The sequence below is a fragment of the Trichosurus vulpecula genome, chromosome 1 (assembly GCF_011100635.1).
Source record: "Trichosurus vulpecula isolate mTriVul1 chromosome 1, mTriVul1.pri, whole genome shotgun sequence".
Taxonomy (NCBI): Eukaryota; Metazoa; Chordata; class Mammalia; order Diprotodontia; family Phalangeridae; genus Trichosurus; species Trichosurus vulpecula.
Window position 1 is genome coordinate 436399344 of NC_050573.1, and position 16108 is coordinate 436415451.

The window sequence follows — 16108 nt, forward strand, 5'->3', positions numbered from 1 at the left end:
TCGTCTTATATTTCACTGAAAAAAAATTGAAGCCATTGGCTGAGAGCTCCCCCTTCTCCCCTCACCTCTTCTCTCGTCATTCACATGCCTTCTGCTATTATCTTCTCCTTTACCTCTGTCTTGAAGGAATAGGCCTTCTCCTTGTTAAGGCTTGTCAAAAGCTTCTACATGCACAAATGATCCCATTCCATCCTGTCTTCTCTAGCAGATTGTTCCTCTATCATCTTCAGTCTCTGTCTATAGGGGGCTTCCCTACCACTTACAAATATGCCCATGCCTCCCTTATCATCAAAAACCCCTCACTCAATCCATCTATTCCTGCTAGCTATGGCCCTATATTTCTCCTCAAGTTTGTGGCTAAATTCCTTAAGAAGGCTATCTATAATCAGTGCACCTTCTGATCCTTCTCATTCTTTCCTCAATTCTCAACAGTCTAGCTTCCTACCTCACTATCCTGCCCTCCACAAAATTACTAATGATCTCTTAAACACCAAATCTAATGGCCTTTTCTCAGTCCTCATCCTTATTCATCCGACTTCAGCCTTTGACACTGTCAATTACCCTGTCCTTTGTTCTCTCTTCTCTCTAGGTTTTCATGACATTGTCTCCTCCTCATTCACCTACCTGGCTGATTATTCCTTCTCAGACTCCTTTGCTGGATCTTCATCCAGGTCATGCCTGATGACAAGAGCTGTCCTGGGCCATCTTCTCTTTTCCCTGTATATTGTTTCACTTGATGATCTCATTAGCTTGCATGGACTCATCTACTATCTCTATGCTGATGATTGTCATTTCTATCTGTCAAGCCCTAACCTCTTTCATGACTTCCACTCTCACATCTCTAACTGCCTATTGGACATCTTGAACCGGAATGTCTCTTAGATATCTTAAACTCGACATGCCCCAAACTGAATTCATCATCTTTTCCCCAAAATTCTTCCTTCTTCCTAACTTCCCTATTATTGTTGAAGGACTACTATCCTCCCTGATACTCAGGTTCACAACATAGGTATCATCCTTGATTCTTCATTCTCTCTCATCCCTCATAGCCAATCTGTTGCCAAGTCCTATCATTTTTACCTTTGTGACCTCTCTTGTTACACCCCTTTTCTCCTCTGACCAGTACTGCTTTCACAGGTACTCATCAATTTACACCTCGACTATTGTAAGAACCTACTGTTTGATCTCTCTGCCTAAGTCTCTCCCCATTCCAGTCCAACCTCCATTCAACTTCAAATTGATCTTCTAAAAGGGCAAGTGTGACCCAGCACTGTTCAGTACATTCTAGTATCTCCTTAATACCTCCAAGATCAAATATAAAACCCTGTTTGGCCTTTAAAGTCCTCTATAACCTTCCCCTTCCTATCTTTCTAGTTCTTATGCCTCTTACATCCCCACTTTCCACATACACTTTGATACAGTGACTGTCCTCCTTCCTCTTCCTTAAACATGACCCTGTATATTTTCACTGGCTGTCCCTCATGCCCAGAACTCTCTCCTTCCTCCTCTCTGCCTCCTGGATCCCCTGGCCTCTCTCAAGTCTCCACTGAAGTCCCGTGTTCTATAAGAAGTCTTTCCTAGTCTGCTTTAATCTTGATGTCTTCCCTCTAAGATCTGTTGCTGTTGTTCAGTCATCTTTCGTTCATGTCCGACTCTTCATGATTCTGTTTGGGATTTTCTTGGCAAAGATACTGCAGTAGTTTGCCATTTGCTTCTCCGGCTCATTTGACAGATGAGGAAACTGAGGCAAACAAGGATAAGTGACTTGCCCAGGGTCATACAACTAATCTGAAGCCTGATTTGAACTCAGGGCCTTGCACTTTATCCACTGTGCCATCTAGCTGCCCCTGTTTTCTGTATCCTGTATATATCATATTTGTACATAGTTGTTTTCATGTTCTCTCCCCTATTATACTATAACCTCTTTGAGAGTAGTGACTGTTTTTGTCATTCTTTGTATCCCCTGTGCTTAGCCCAGTGCCTGATGCGTAGTGGGTGCTTACTAAATGCTTGTTGGTTTGACTGTTTTTTGTCATTCTTTTATCCCTTTTGCTTAGCCCGGTGCCTGACATATAGTGGGTGCTTATTGAATGCTTGTTGGTTTGACTGTTTTTTGTTATTCTGTGTATCCCTTCTTCTTAACAGAGTGCCTGATGCAGAGTAGGTGCTTAATGAATGCTGTTGATTTGACTTCCTTCAAGACTAGGCTCCTGTGCTACCTCCTATGACAGGACTTTTCTCATCCCCTGGTTGTTCATGGTTTTTCCTTCCTCAAATAGCCATGTGTCCTAGTGGTATGGATAGATACATGGAGTCAGAATAAGGAAGAATTGACCCTGGTTGGGTAAGTCACTTAAAATCTCTAGGCTTCATTTTCCTCAAGAGTGGATTTAGGGGTACTGGACCTAAAGAACTCTACAGTCCCTTCCAAGGGCTATACTACATTTATCTATTTATGTCTGTATATGTTTATAAAATGTATCAATTTATCAATTTTCCTGACATCTGCTGGAGCTCTCTCTTTGCACAGAACATAAAATCTAGTAATCTCCTGCCTTGTCTTAATGTGCACCACCCTTGACACCACATATTGCACATAGTAGGTGTTTAATAAATGCATATTGAATAGGATTGAAACTTCCCTTTTAATACAGGGTTGAGGAACCTGAGCCCACTCAGCAGAAAGAAAACTCTGGGGGAAGCCTATATTTCCATGTAGCAACCTTATTGTGTGCAGCTGGTCCTAAAACTTCCTCAGGGCTTACTTGGTGAAAACATTTTTCTAGAAGTCAGGACACAGCAAGATGGTCTCATGAGAATAAGACTTTGAGCCTTTTTTGGAAGGGAGGGGAGTGGTTCTCTTTCCTATCATACAGGACTAGTGAAGAAGAGGGTGATTTTGTTGAGGGAGAAATGAACCCAGGGATGTAGAAATCCCAAACCAAAATTCCCAAGGCAAGGCTGCCTGCAACGAATTCGCGGAGCCAAGCATTCTTTAAGTCAAGGAGGCAAAGATTTATTATGCTTTATGTAAATAAAGCGGACAAGAGTTCTTAGGGAACCTGCAACCATACAGGGCTACAGGGAGAGTTTAAGTACAAGATTTAGGGAAGAAACCTGTCAATTAGGTGTTTTGGCATGGGATCAGGAGTGGTCAAGGCATGATTAGGGGTTGGTCAGTTCTTAAAGAACAAACACTTTTTGTATCTGCTGTGCAGGTATATTATCCAGAGTTCACTGGGAAATAGCCCACAAGAGGGCTACCCGGGGATATGGTTTTGCCTGTGAAACGTCACTAAGTCACCAAAAGTTCACAGCTGACTGGGAATATCCAGGTGGATTCCATCATGTCTCTTGTTAGACAAGATAAATGTAAGGGAGTATACATTTGACTATGTCTAGGATGGATACATGTTAGACTCAGTGTATAGTCAGTTATCAGCATCCTGAATCAATCTATAATTGGGCATAGCTGCTTACTGAGGAAGAAGCAGAGATAATTTTGGGACACACTGCCCTTTAGCTAGGGAGAGGCTGCCGAATTTGCCTTGGGAACTAGTTGTTTCGGTAAGGCATGCTGCCCTTGAACTGGAGAGAGGATGCCTGGGCCAGTACTTTGAAGCTAGGGAGAGATGTGATTTTAGAACTAGAGTTCAGGCACAGGCACCCCAGGCAGAGGCTAAGGGGAAATGTGATGTTAGAATTAGGGTCCAAGCACAAGCACCCCATCAATTTCAGGAGTACTGGGCAAACCCTTCCCTCTTTTCCTTTCTTCTTCATGCAGTGGCCTGAAATTCCATTGGCTTCATTCCCTTAGTTTAAGGCTCAATGAAATGCTAGTAGCTCTAGAAGGGGTAATATTTAAATGGTCAGCTATTTGTGCCATAATGTTTAAAGAATAATCTGAGTTCTGTTTTTGATAGGGAGAAACCTTGAGGTGGATGAGGATGAAGGGAGGGGACAGAGTTGGCCTCAAACTCAGCTTTCATTTTTCTCACTTATAATTCTGATTTTCTCCTACCTACTTACTCTCATCTTTCTTAATCCTACTCTTTCCTTCCAATCATGTAGTGCGTAGGAGCAGCTAAATCAGAAAATCACAGAATTTCAGAGCTGAAAAGAATTTCAATTTAGACATATAACTCATGCCTGAAAAAGGATAACATTATCAGCTAGCATTTCTATAGCATTTAAGTAACACTATAAAGGGGCAGCTAGGTGGTAAAGTGGATAGAGCACCAGGCCTAAGCCTAGAGCCAGAAAGACTCATCTTTATGACTTCAAATCTGGCCTGTCACTTACTAGCTATGTGACCCTGGGCAAATCACTTGACCCTGTTTGCCTCAGTTTCCTCATCTGTAAAATGAACTGGAGAAGAAAATGGCAAACCACTCCAGTATCTCTGCCAAGAAAACCCCTGAAATGGGGTTACAAGTTGGACACTACTGAAATGACTTAACAACCAACCAAAAACCCTATAAGGCAGGTGCTGTTATCCCATTTACAGATAGGGAAATTGAGGCTAAGAGAGGAAGTGAATGGCCCAGGATCACGCAGCTAAGTGTGTAATGCAAGATTTCATCTCGGTTCCTATCGATTCCAAGTCCAGTCCACTATCCACTATGGCCCCTAGCTGGTGGTCACCCCACAGGTGACCATCCAGCCTGTGCTTGAAGACTTCTGCTACTTTCAGAGGCCCCACCCCCTACTCCAATCTTGAACAGCTCTGATGGTTAGGAAAATTTTTCCTGACATCAAGCCTATATTTACTTCTTCATAACTTAATTTTTAAAAAATTCAGCTCATGCATTTAAAATCTGACAGAAAAGAAAAGTGCCTTTGGAAAGAATTTTAAATGCTCTCCTAGTTGCCAATCACCTAAGCTCCATCAACCCCCTTTCTGCTTATGTTTACATCCATAATGAGCAGTCAGAATGTTTACAATGCAAACAAGATAACGTTATTTCCAGTTACCTCTCAAAGGGCAACCCCCTTCTTATGAACAGAGGAAGCTAAATATACAGACTATATTCCTGAAGAAATAGCACAACCACTACATTCTGTCTAATGCAAGCTGTGAGGTGGGGAGGGCCAGCCTTTTGTGCCTGAGCTTGGCACACAGTAGGTTCTTAGTAAATATTTGCTGAGGGAGCAGATGCCCTATCGTTTAAATCAAAAGAAGCTGTTAAATCTTCCTCAATTACTGTGACTAAGTGGATAAAGCTGTGTACATGTGACTTTGCATAACTGCCTGAGTGGACCCTGGGATTTGAGAAGGAGAATATGGTCAAGCTGATGCCTCTCTGTAACCCAAGGCTGAGCACACAGGTTTGGCAAGTGGAAAGGCCCTCCTGTCCAATTGGAAGAACAGAAGGCCTCCTCTGCAGTCCTGGGGGCTTAATTTAACAAAGCCTTTGAGACCGAAATCATGACTAAAGAGGCGGTTTTTAGGCCACAATTAACATCAAAGGTTCACATCATTTAAAAATGGAAACAGCTCTAATCCTCCCACTAACAGGTTCCAAAATAAGATATGATAATTGCCAGGCGTCCCTCCCTCTCAATGAATTTTAAGCCCCTAATTTATTTCTTTGCAGGACTTCAGGCATGAAGCCCAGGTGATTTTACTTTTCTAGGTTTTTCATCAGTATCCAAGTTACTATGAGACAATCCGCTCAGGCAGAAGACTGAAGCCTGACTGAAAGGCAGAGGGACGGAGCTGGAACCCGAGGCCTAGAGAGCTAGACTATAGTCTAAATCAACTCAGCTCAACAAGCATTTGCCAAACATCTGCTATGCGATAGGCATGGGCTAGCTGTAGTGTGAGTTGGGTGAGGGAGCAAGCCCAGAGGAGGCATTTCATTTATTATTATTATTATCATAGTATAAGTTTATTTATAGTTGTATAACAACTCAATGTTATTTGTAATATTATAATTTATTATTTTGTTGTTCATTTATTTCATTTACAAAATATTTTGCATACATTATGTGATTTGAACCTTAAAATAACCCTGTGAATTTAAGCTAATTCAAAAAAGCATTTTTTTCATTTTTCATTTTTATCATACTTTTGTTTTATACAGTAACTTCATTTCTGAATAGATTCCTTTCCCATCCATCAACTACGCTTTGTGACAAAGAATAAAAAAAGAAAGGAAAAAGAAGCCTTTCAGCAAAATTAACCAATAATTCAACTCCCATTGCTGCAAAGAAGAGAAGGCTGAGAAGCCTTTATTTAACAGCTATATGTTTGAAATAGCACTGTGTTAGGTGCTGAGGATATTAAGACAAGGCAAGGAACTTATATTTTTTCCTGGGGGATATGGTATATGCACAGATAAGTCTACAGATGAACATTTGAAGAGAGAGAAAAAGAACACCAATTAGGGGTATCTGGGCAGCCTTCCTGTAGGAAGAAACACATAACTGGGAAACTAGGTATTCTAAGAGCTGGAAAGGAGGAAGAGAGTATAAACTGGGCTTAGGGAACAGGCTATATAAAGGTAAGAAGGCAGAAGATTTTTTAAAGTAATGTTTTATTTTTTTCCCCAATTACATGTTAAAACAATTTTTAACATTTTTTTAAAAAAAGTTCTGAGTTCCAGATTCTATCCCTCCCTGAGATGGTAAGCAATCTGAGTAATACATGTGTAATCATGTAAAACATTTTCATATTATTCATTTTGTGCAAGAAGACTTGAATTTAAAAAAAGAGAGAGAGAGAAGGTGAAAAATCATATGCTTCAGTTTGTATTCAGACAATATCAGTTCTTCCTCTGGAGGCAGATAGCCTATTTCATCATGAGTCCTTTGGGATTATTATCTTGGATCATTGTATTGCTGAGAATAGCTAAATCATTCACAGTTCTTCACCATACAATAGTCCTGTCACTGTGTGCAACATTCTCCTGGTTCTGCTCACTTTACTTTGCATCGGTTCGTGTAAATCTTTCCAGGTTTTCCTGAAAATCATCCAGGTAGAAGATTTAATGTTAAGATTGGGAAAAGCAATTAGTCCAATTTGATGTGAGGCCTAGCCTTATCCTCCCAGTTGCTAATGCCCTTCTGCCTCCCAGGCGAGGCAGTGGATAGAATGTTGGAGTTCGAGGCAGGAAGACTTGAGTTCAGATTCTGCTTGGGACACTCGCTTCTTACTAGCTTTTGTGATTTGAGACAAGTCATTTACCTTCTACTTGCCTGATTTCCTCATTGTTTTGAGAATCAAATGAGATAATATTTGTGAAGTGCTCAGCACAGTGGCTGGTACATAGTAGTCACTTAATAAATGCTTATTCCCTTCCCCTTTTCTCCCATAAAGAGATCTAGGAGTAAGCTGTATGTAAGGAATAACTGAACACATGGAAGATAATGAGATCACCAAAAGAGCAAGTATAGAGAGGGAAAGGAAGGCCCAGGAGAGAGTTCTGGGTTGCTCCTATATATAGGGGATGGGCTATCATACATCACGAGCCAGCAAAGCAGACCACAAAAACGGTTAGATGGGGTAGGAAGGGAGTCAGAAAAGAGCAGTCTCATGCAAACCCAGGGAGGAGACAGTGGTTAACCATGTCAAATGCTGAAGAGAGGTCATAGAAGGATGCTGAATTAAGAAAAGGCTTTTAAATTTAGCAATTAACATAATATCGGTGACCTCCGAGTGAGCAATTTCAGTTGAGGGCTGAGAGAGAAAGCGAGATTGGAATGGGTTGTAAACAAATGTAAGGAGAGAAAGTGGAAGCAATGGGCATAGTTGCTTTTCTTTTTTTTACAAGAGTTTGGATATTAAAGGGAAGAGAGAGAGAGGAGACAAAATATTGAAGGGATAGTAGGGTGAGAGGAACAAGCATTTATTGAATACCTACAGTGTGTCAGGCACTGTGCTACTCTTTTTACAAATATAATATCATTTTGATCCTCACACCAACCCTGGTAGAGAAGGGCTATTATTAGCCCCATTTTATAGATAGGGAGACTGAGGCAGATAGATTAAGTGACTTGCCAACAGTCACATAGCTAGTAAATGTCTGAGACAGGATTTGAACTCAGTTCTTCCTGACCCCAGTATCAGCATTCTATCTACTGTGCCACCTAGCTGCCTCTAAAGCAAAGTCAAGTGACAGTTTTGTAAAGGTCTCTCCTTGGGGCATATTTGCAGGCAGCAGGAAAGGAGCCAGTACATAGGAGATGGAGGGGATAATTGAAAAGACAAGCTGCCAGAGGAGGTGAGATCAAAGTCAAAAGTAGAGGGACTGACCTTATTGAGAAGGGCCAACTTTCCGTCAGAGACAAGAGCAAGAAAAGAGAGAATGGAAGTGTAGATCCAGGACCTCACGAAAAAGGGCCACTATTTTCTCAGTAAAGTATGAATTGAAGTCCCATCCAGAGAGGGGCAGGGGTATTGGAGGGGTGCTGAAGGACAGAAGACATGTGGATTTTAAGCATTACTATGCAGCAGTGAGGGAACTACAGTTATTTCTCCCAATTTAAAAAGAAGGAAACTGAGGATGAGAAAAACTAAGTGACCTGCAGTTCATACAGATAGTGTCATAAATGGGATGCAGACTGGGGACTTCCTGACTCTGTGTCCAGCTCTCTATCCACTGTAGAAGGCATTGCTCTATGGAGGCCTTGCTTTGAGCAGCTACCATCAAGGGACAGTAGAAGGGGTGGATCCAATTGTTCTCAGCTATGGATAATTTAAAAAAGCAGAAATAGATCACATGATCCACTCACCTATGATTTTTCTTTTAAAAAATCATTTATGCCATTTGTTTTTAAGTTATTATATATAAATATTAATAATATACAATAATATAATTATGTTATGTATCTATATTATATATAGTATATATTATATGTAGTATATGTATATATTAATATATATAAAATAGAATATAATAATGTAGAATATAATTTATAAATATATAAAATATGTTTATAAGTTAAAAACTTAAGTTTTTAAGTTTAAGCTATAGTCATTTCTGTATATATAGTCATATATGTATTCTGAATATATAATCATATTCTTTTCTCTTTTCCCAATTCATTAAGCTTTCTCTTGTGTAATGGGGCATGCTTGGAGCTCCTTTGAGCACTTTCAGTAGACCATGTGTGCTGGGTCAGTGCTTGGGCACTTTGGGGATGGCAAAGCCCCTGGTTGCTTTAGGCCTAAGGGGAAGAACTCAGCTCTGAAGAATTCAGCACCTAGAACTTCTCAGGTCCACCTGGGCAAGGGTAGGACACTTGCCATGTGCTCCTCCTGCAAGGCAACATTTTCTGAGAGTAGGGGAAGAAAAGCTCTCTTCCCTCACCCTTGTTACATTATATTCTGGAAATCAAAGGGAAAAGAAGTATGGGAAAAGGAAAGGGTTAGGGGCAGCTAGGTGACACAACGGATAGAACACCAGTCCTGGAGTCAGGAGGACTTGAGTTCAAATCTGGCCTCAGACACTTACTAGCTGTGTGACACTGGTCAAGTCACTTAACCCTGATTGCCAAAGAAATAAAGGAAGGAAGAAAGAAAGAAAAGAGAAGGGTTAGTTGGTTCATAGCTCTTTCTTATAGACTACCAAAAGGATGGCTCCTCTGACAAGAGTCCGTCCCTAAGCTTCTGTCTCACTAGTCATCAGGGAGCAGTCCCAACGTCCCAGTCAGTAAGGTGCTAGGGTGTACATCTAGGGTGTACATCTGGATCCCAGCAAGATCTACCCTATAATCTCATCGAGTTGATGAGGGGAAGGGGGACAGAGGTGGTCACCTAAAAGCTCAAGGTTTCTTCTGATCACTCCCATGACAAATATTTTGGTTTTTATGGGAGATTTCTTTCTATTCTTGTTCTCCTTGACCTTTATGCCCATCATTTGGCTCTCTTGGTCTAAGGTTAAGTTTTTTTTATAACTGTTATTCTTTGAACAAAATAGTATGGGAAATAAGTTTCACCTCTACTTCCTCCTTCTAAATTCCAGTTAATTCAAAAGTGATTCAACATTGGCTTATTCCCTTATAATGCATTTGTTATCCAGGTGGGAGGGGGTCATTTACAAAACAGACTAGTAGTGGGGTATATGGGGTGTTCAGGAGGACTGGCACCTCTGGGGTGAGGGCTACTGAGCTCTTTTCAGGGCTGCTCATCCACCTTTGGTGTCCACCTGTCCCCCAACTCTCACCTGTGGCTCCACGAAGTTGTAGCGTGAGTAGCTGCCATACACATCTTGGCAGACAGGCCAAACCAGGTTACAGGTGACCAATAGGCCTCAAACTCCTTGTGAGTTACGGGGATGTCTGCACCAAGCGTGTGAAGGCATCCCTCAGTGGAATGGGTGGATGAGAACAATTTGTTCCAATGGACATGAAGGCAGCTGAAGCAAGTGCTGTGGAGCACTTGGAGCTTGGTCAGACATCGAAGAAGTCAAGGTCATCCACTGTATCCTGAGCTATTGCCAGCCATTTGTTTGGACTTTTGTCTTGCCACTGGACTTCAATGACTCTGGAAGAGAGAGAATGAGTCTGACGAGTTTGTGCAGCTCTATCTCACTTAAATCCAATTCAGATATAAGTCAAGACATCACCCCATGATGTCACTGGTTTCTTCAAAAACAAAGGATAAACAAGAGACCAGTAATACTAAAGGTAATAGGCCTTCATTGGGCATGTATAAACTCTCCTGAAGAAAGGCTTAAGCTCTAACTTGAGACATCTGGAGTGGGAATGGATGGGGGGAAGAACAATCAAAGATACAACTAGGAAAAATGCCAGAACCTTGGGTGGAATGGCCTTCTATTCCTGGCAGAAGGAGGAAGGGGATTATTGATAGTCCTGCGAGGCATTACCCTTGTATGTAGCACTCATTTCTCCTAAGTGATGAATGGGAAGTCTTGATTGTCCATCCCTATCACGTCCTGGCAGCTTGATGATGAAGTTGAAGATTTTATAGGGAGAGAATCAGCTTGTCCCTCACACAAATCTAATTATTTTCTCATGGGATACCTTGGCCAAGGGAAGCATGGGCCATGAGAGTTTCCTGCAAAGTCTGGAAGGTGGTGCCTCATACTAGCTGGCTTATCTTGAAGGATAAGGTCAGAGCTGAGGCAACTTGAGAGGCCCTCAAATCACCAAGTTGGGTTGTATTTTGTTTATTTAAACTATCCCAAGGCACTAAGTTAAATGCTCAAGATAAAAAAGATGAAAACCAAACACAAAAAGGACCCTATGATCAAGGAGTTAATGTTCTTCTTGGGGGTAGGAGCATGGAATGTGTAGATACAAAAATAATTATAATGCAAGAAAAAGCAATGAGTACTATAAATACAAGGAAAAGTGACTCTGGAGCTCATCCCTGAAGAAACAAAAGGATTCTGGGAAGTAGCAATGAAGAAGCAGTGTACTCTAGGGATAAGAAGAGATGTGTGAAATCATACCGAAAGATGGGAGATCGTCTATCAAGTATGGGGAATGGCTAATAGTCCAGTTGATTTAGAAAACTATGATCATGAAGGGAAAAAGTATAGAAAAAGGGTGGAAAAGTAGGTGAGAGACAGACTGTAGGGAGCCTTAAATGCCAGGATAAAAAATTTGTATTTTATCCTTTAGGCAATGGGAGCCCTTGAGGTCTATGATCAGAGGAATGATGCAGTTGGACTATGCCTTAGGAAGATTATTTTGTTAGCTCTCAGGGATGGATTGGAAAGGGGAGAGACTTCAAGCTAACATAGCAGTCAGGATAAGAAGGGATGGAGGTAGCAATGCTGTGAATGGAGAGGTCAGTTGTGAGGCAGAACAATACAACGCCCCAGGTGGAGCAAAAGTTAAAAGAAACACAAACTCCTAAGCACAAATGAAGTCCCCTTGTCACTACTTAACTCTATTTTAAACTCTGTTTACCTAAGCATTGCCTTCCACTTATACAGTAAGTGCTGCCCAAGGTCCATTCTCTGGTTCTTGCCTCTTCCTGTTTAGCATTTTCCTATTACGTTGTCAGTTTACTTATTTATTGTGATCTATTTCCAAAAAAGCATTTGAGGCAGTTTACAAAGCTAAAACACACATAGAACTGGGCAACTAAGAATAAAATCAAAACAAAAAACAGTTAAAAATACCAGAGAGATAGATGCAAGAGCCACCTGGGATGAGTTCCTTGAACAATGAATTTCGCTCTGGGCTTCCCAGCAGCAAGGCTGAAAGGGAAGCAAGGTAGCAGTTCTCCTTGTCTAGTGAATTTAAATATACAAGCTGGTTTATCCTGGCCCTGAATTCACCTGATAATGAATCCAGTGGGAGCTTATATAAGGGTACCTGAAGAGCATCATGGGCAATGTCTTTGGCTGCCATTTTGAAAATGACATCAATTCCGCCTTGAAATAGAGATTTCTTGTGTTGATGCTTTAGAATAGCTGAGGACATAGCATTAAATCTTAGCTTAGCAAAGCTATTTCTTCGGGGAGCTGAGCTTATATAATACCTGTCCTTTGCTTTTTAGAGGACCTAGCAATTCAGAGATAGAGCTTTGAGGAGCTAGATTGGGGATTTGGAGCTAGCAGAGATATCCATTTAGGTGGCACAGTGGGAAGCACTGAAGTCAAAAAGACCTGAATTCAATTTCTCCTTGGATATTACCTATGTGAACCCAGGAAAGTCAGTTAGGCTTTGTCTGCCTCAGTTTCCTGATCTGTAAAATGGGGATAATAATCGCATTTCCCTCCTAGGGTTGTTGTGAGGCTAAAATGAGATATCTGTAAAGGCAAACCTTAAAGCAAGATATTACTATTAGTGACTATCTAGTCCAACAACTACATGTCACAAACGAGGTAGGTTAGGGCTCATTAAGGGGTGCCCTGAACTTGCCTTTTTCAGTTGCCGTATTTTCCAGAAACACTGGACCCAGAGTATGCAGGAGGTCCTGAATGTGTCAAGGAAGAAGCCCCCCCGCCCCTTCACATGACATAATTTGTTGTTTGCATCCCAAACTGGACTCCCTGTGTGTCCTTGGGAGACAAGACCGGTGTCAGACAGTCTGAGCTAGGCTTGTGCAGCTGGGCCCTTGTAGATAAGGAGACCATCACATCTCCATGGTTCCCAAGGGAAAAGAATGTGGTTTTTGCCATTGCCTTGCTCCTCCCCTTTGGGCAGGGTTTTGTCCCTTTTCCCACCTTGACTGCACCTTTCCCCTCCCATGCCACACCCCTTTAAGTGGAGATTCTGGCTTCTCCCTCTTCCTTTGTCTTGCTTGTCAAAAATATACAAACTTCTGTATGGATTGTGAACGCTTTGGGTTCTACCGGCATGTTCATTTGTCTTGTAATAAACCTAGTTTTCACATAAGTTTCATGAAGTTGTGATTGCCTATTGACAGGTTGTATTGGTGATTAAGGTGGACTTTTTTTTACTGTTTTAGAATGCTAAACTAATTGAGTGTCTTTGATTGAGTCTTACTAGGTGCTAAACCCCAGGCCCAAACCCTTTTGCTGATTAGGTGTGAATCCTTCGAGCCCTGACACGGGTATATAAGATCCAAGGTTGGCCTTTGACTTTTGGAGCTCTCAGTCCCTGGAAGAGTGGCATGGGACTCTCGGCAGGCCTCAGATAAGCAGAGGGATTTGTATTTGTTATATATTTATATATTCAAATTGCCAGGTACCGCACCTCAGATTCTGGTCACCTCGAAGCACTCCCCACCTCATCTGCCATGGCAGAGGGTGCCTACCTTGGATGGGACTTCAGCACCCAGCAGGTGAAGGTAATTGCTGTTGATGAAGAACCCAATGTCACCTATGAGGAGAGCATTAATTTTGATAAAGAGCTTCCAGAATTTGGGACCCATGGTGGAGTGCATGTTCATAGTGACAAGCTCACAGTGACTTCTCCTGTTTTAATGTGGGTCAAGGCCTTAGATATAATCTTGGAGAAGACGAAGTCTTCTGGGTTCAACTTTTTTCGAGTCGGTGCTTTGTCTGGGGCTGGCCAGCAACATGGAAGTGTATATTGGAAAAGAGGAGCCTGCCAGACTTTGAGGCATTTGTCACCTGATCTTCCTTTACACCACCAATTAAAGTCCTCTTTTTCACTCACTGACTGCCCCATCTGGATGGACTCTAGTACCACAGTAGAATGCCACAACTTGGAGAAGGCTGTTAAAGGAGCCCAGAATCTCAGTGATATCACTGGGTCCCAGACCTACGAGCGTTTTACAGGAAACCAGATAGCAAAGATTTTCAAGTAGAACCCCGATGCCTACTCACAAACCGAGAGAATCACTTTGGTTAGTAATTTTGCAGCTTCCCTTTTTCTTGGGTCTTATACACCCATCCATTACAGCAATGGTTCTGGGATGAATTTATTGCACTTACTTAAAAAATCCTGCTCCCAGCCCTGCCTAGATGCATGCACACCTGAGTTAGAGGAGAAACTTGGACCGGGAGTACCATTGAGTTCAGTACCGGGACCTATATCTTCCTATCACCTCCAAATGTAAAGTGATAGCCTTCACTGGAGACAATCCAGCATCATCAGCTGGAATGAGACTGAAAGAAGGTGACATTGCAGTCACCCTTGGCACCAGCAATATGCTGCTTCTCTGGATCAAGGAGCCAACCTCTGCTTTAGAAGGCCACATCTTCTGCAACTTGGTTAATTCTCAACAGTACATGGCCTTTTTGTGCTTTAAGAATGGGTCCCTGATGAGGGGGAAGGTCTGAGATGAATCTGCTTCAGGTTCCTAGGATGAGTTCTCCACAGCACTATGATCCACTGAAATTGAAAATTGTGGAAATCTGGGTTTTTATTTTGATGTGATGGAAATTGCTCCAGAGACTACCGGGCATCACAGGTTTAATGCAAACAATCAGAAAGTATTAAACTTTCCCAAAAAGATGGAGATCTGGGCTTTGACTGAAGGACAGTTCATGGCCGAAAGGATTCATGCTGAAAAGCTAGGTTATAGAGTTGTGCTAAGTACCAATATTCTGGCTACTGGAGGAGCTTCCCATAATAAAGACATCTTACAGGTTTTGTCTGATGTGTTCAATGCCCCAGTGTACACTATTGAAACTGCCAATTCAGCTTGTTTGGGATGTGCTTATAGAGCAATTCATGGCCTTACAGTAGGGGAAAATATTTCCTTTGCTGATGTTGTGAAACTGGCCCCGGGGCCCAGATTAGCTGCCACACCAGCTGCTGGAGCAGCACGGGTCCATGGGCCATTCCTCAAGAGGTATGCTGAATTGGAGCAGCAAATTGTCCTGCAGTCTCATGCATCACCCAACTGAAAAGCCAGGTTCCTAAGAAGCTGCCCCAGAATTGCTAGGAATGTGGAAAAGACAAATCAACGTGTTTTGAAATTTCCTGTTTCATCCTCATCTGCTCCTGTTTCAATTCAACAGTCTCCTCCAGGAAGCCACCTTTCGCCACTCTGGCCTATGCTGAGCCCTCCTCTGACCTACAGCAAACTTGATTGTGCACTGCCATGACTGTTTGTTTCAAGGATGAGTCTTGTCTCCTGACTAGAGTGTAATCACCTTAGAGACTGGGACCAGATTTCAAGCATAAGGTTGCCCTGACCAATGTCTCTCAAAAATGTTGTTAATAGATGTTTCAACAATTCAGCTAGCAGCTGCTGTGGGGGTATAAAACCAACAACAACCAGGTCACAGAATGCTGCAAGCCCAGGTTCTTTTGATCTGCTTTACTAAGGAAAGCAATATGAAGGGGTTAACAATCTTACTTTAATCCAGCATACAAATATCATTCACTTAGTTCAGGGGAAAAAGCCAGCACCCTGAACTTCAGAGCAAATACAAACAAATTATAAACAGCAACAGACAGACCTTGTCTGATTCAAATCCCAATTCATAGTTACGAGAGTTTAACCAAGTCCGAACATCCAGCTGGAGGGCTCTTAATTGCAGCTGCTCAGAGTCTCCACATCAGCAAGCCACCAAGAGTGAGAGCCCTAAGAAAACAGCTCTGTCTTCTCTTTTTATGCACTCTTTAGTCTTCATCAAATGTCATCTGAGCAACCAGAACTTAAGCACTTACTATTGGCTCTGGAGTTAGCACCTCCCCCTAGGACCTTGAGGACTTCACACCCACATCGGTTTAGCACCTAATAGCT

General features: G+C 42.0%; 1 pseudogene; it reads left to right on the forward strand.

Moving 5' to 3' along the window:
• Nucleotides 1-13684: 13684 nt before the first annotated feature.
• Nucleotides 13685-15263, forward strand: LOC118834399 (annotated as a pseudogene).
• The last annotated feature ends 845 nt before the right edge of the window (nt 15264-16108 follow it).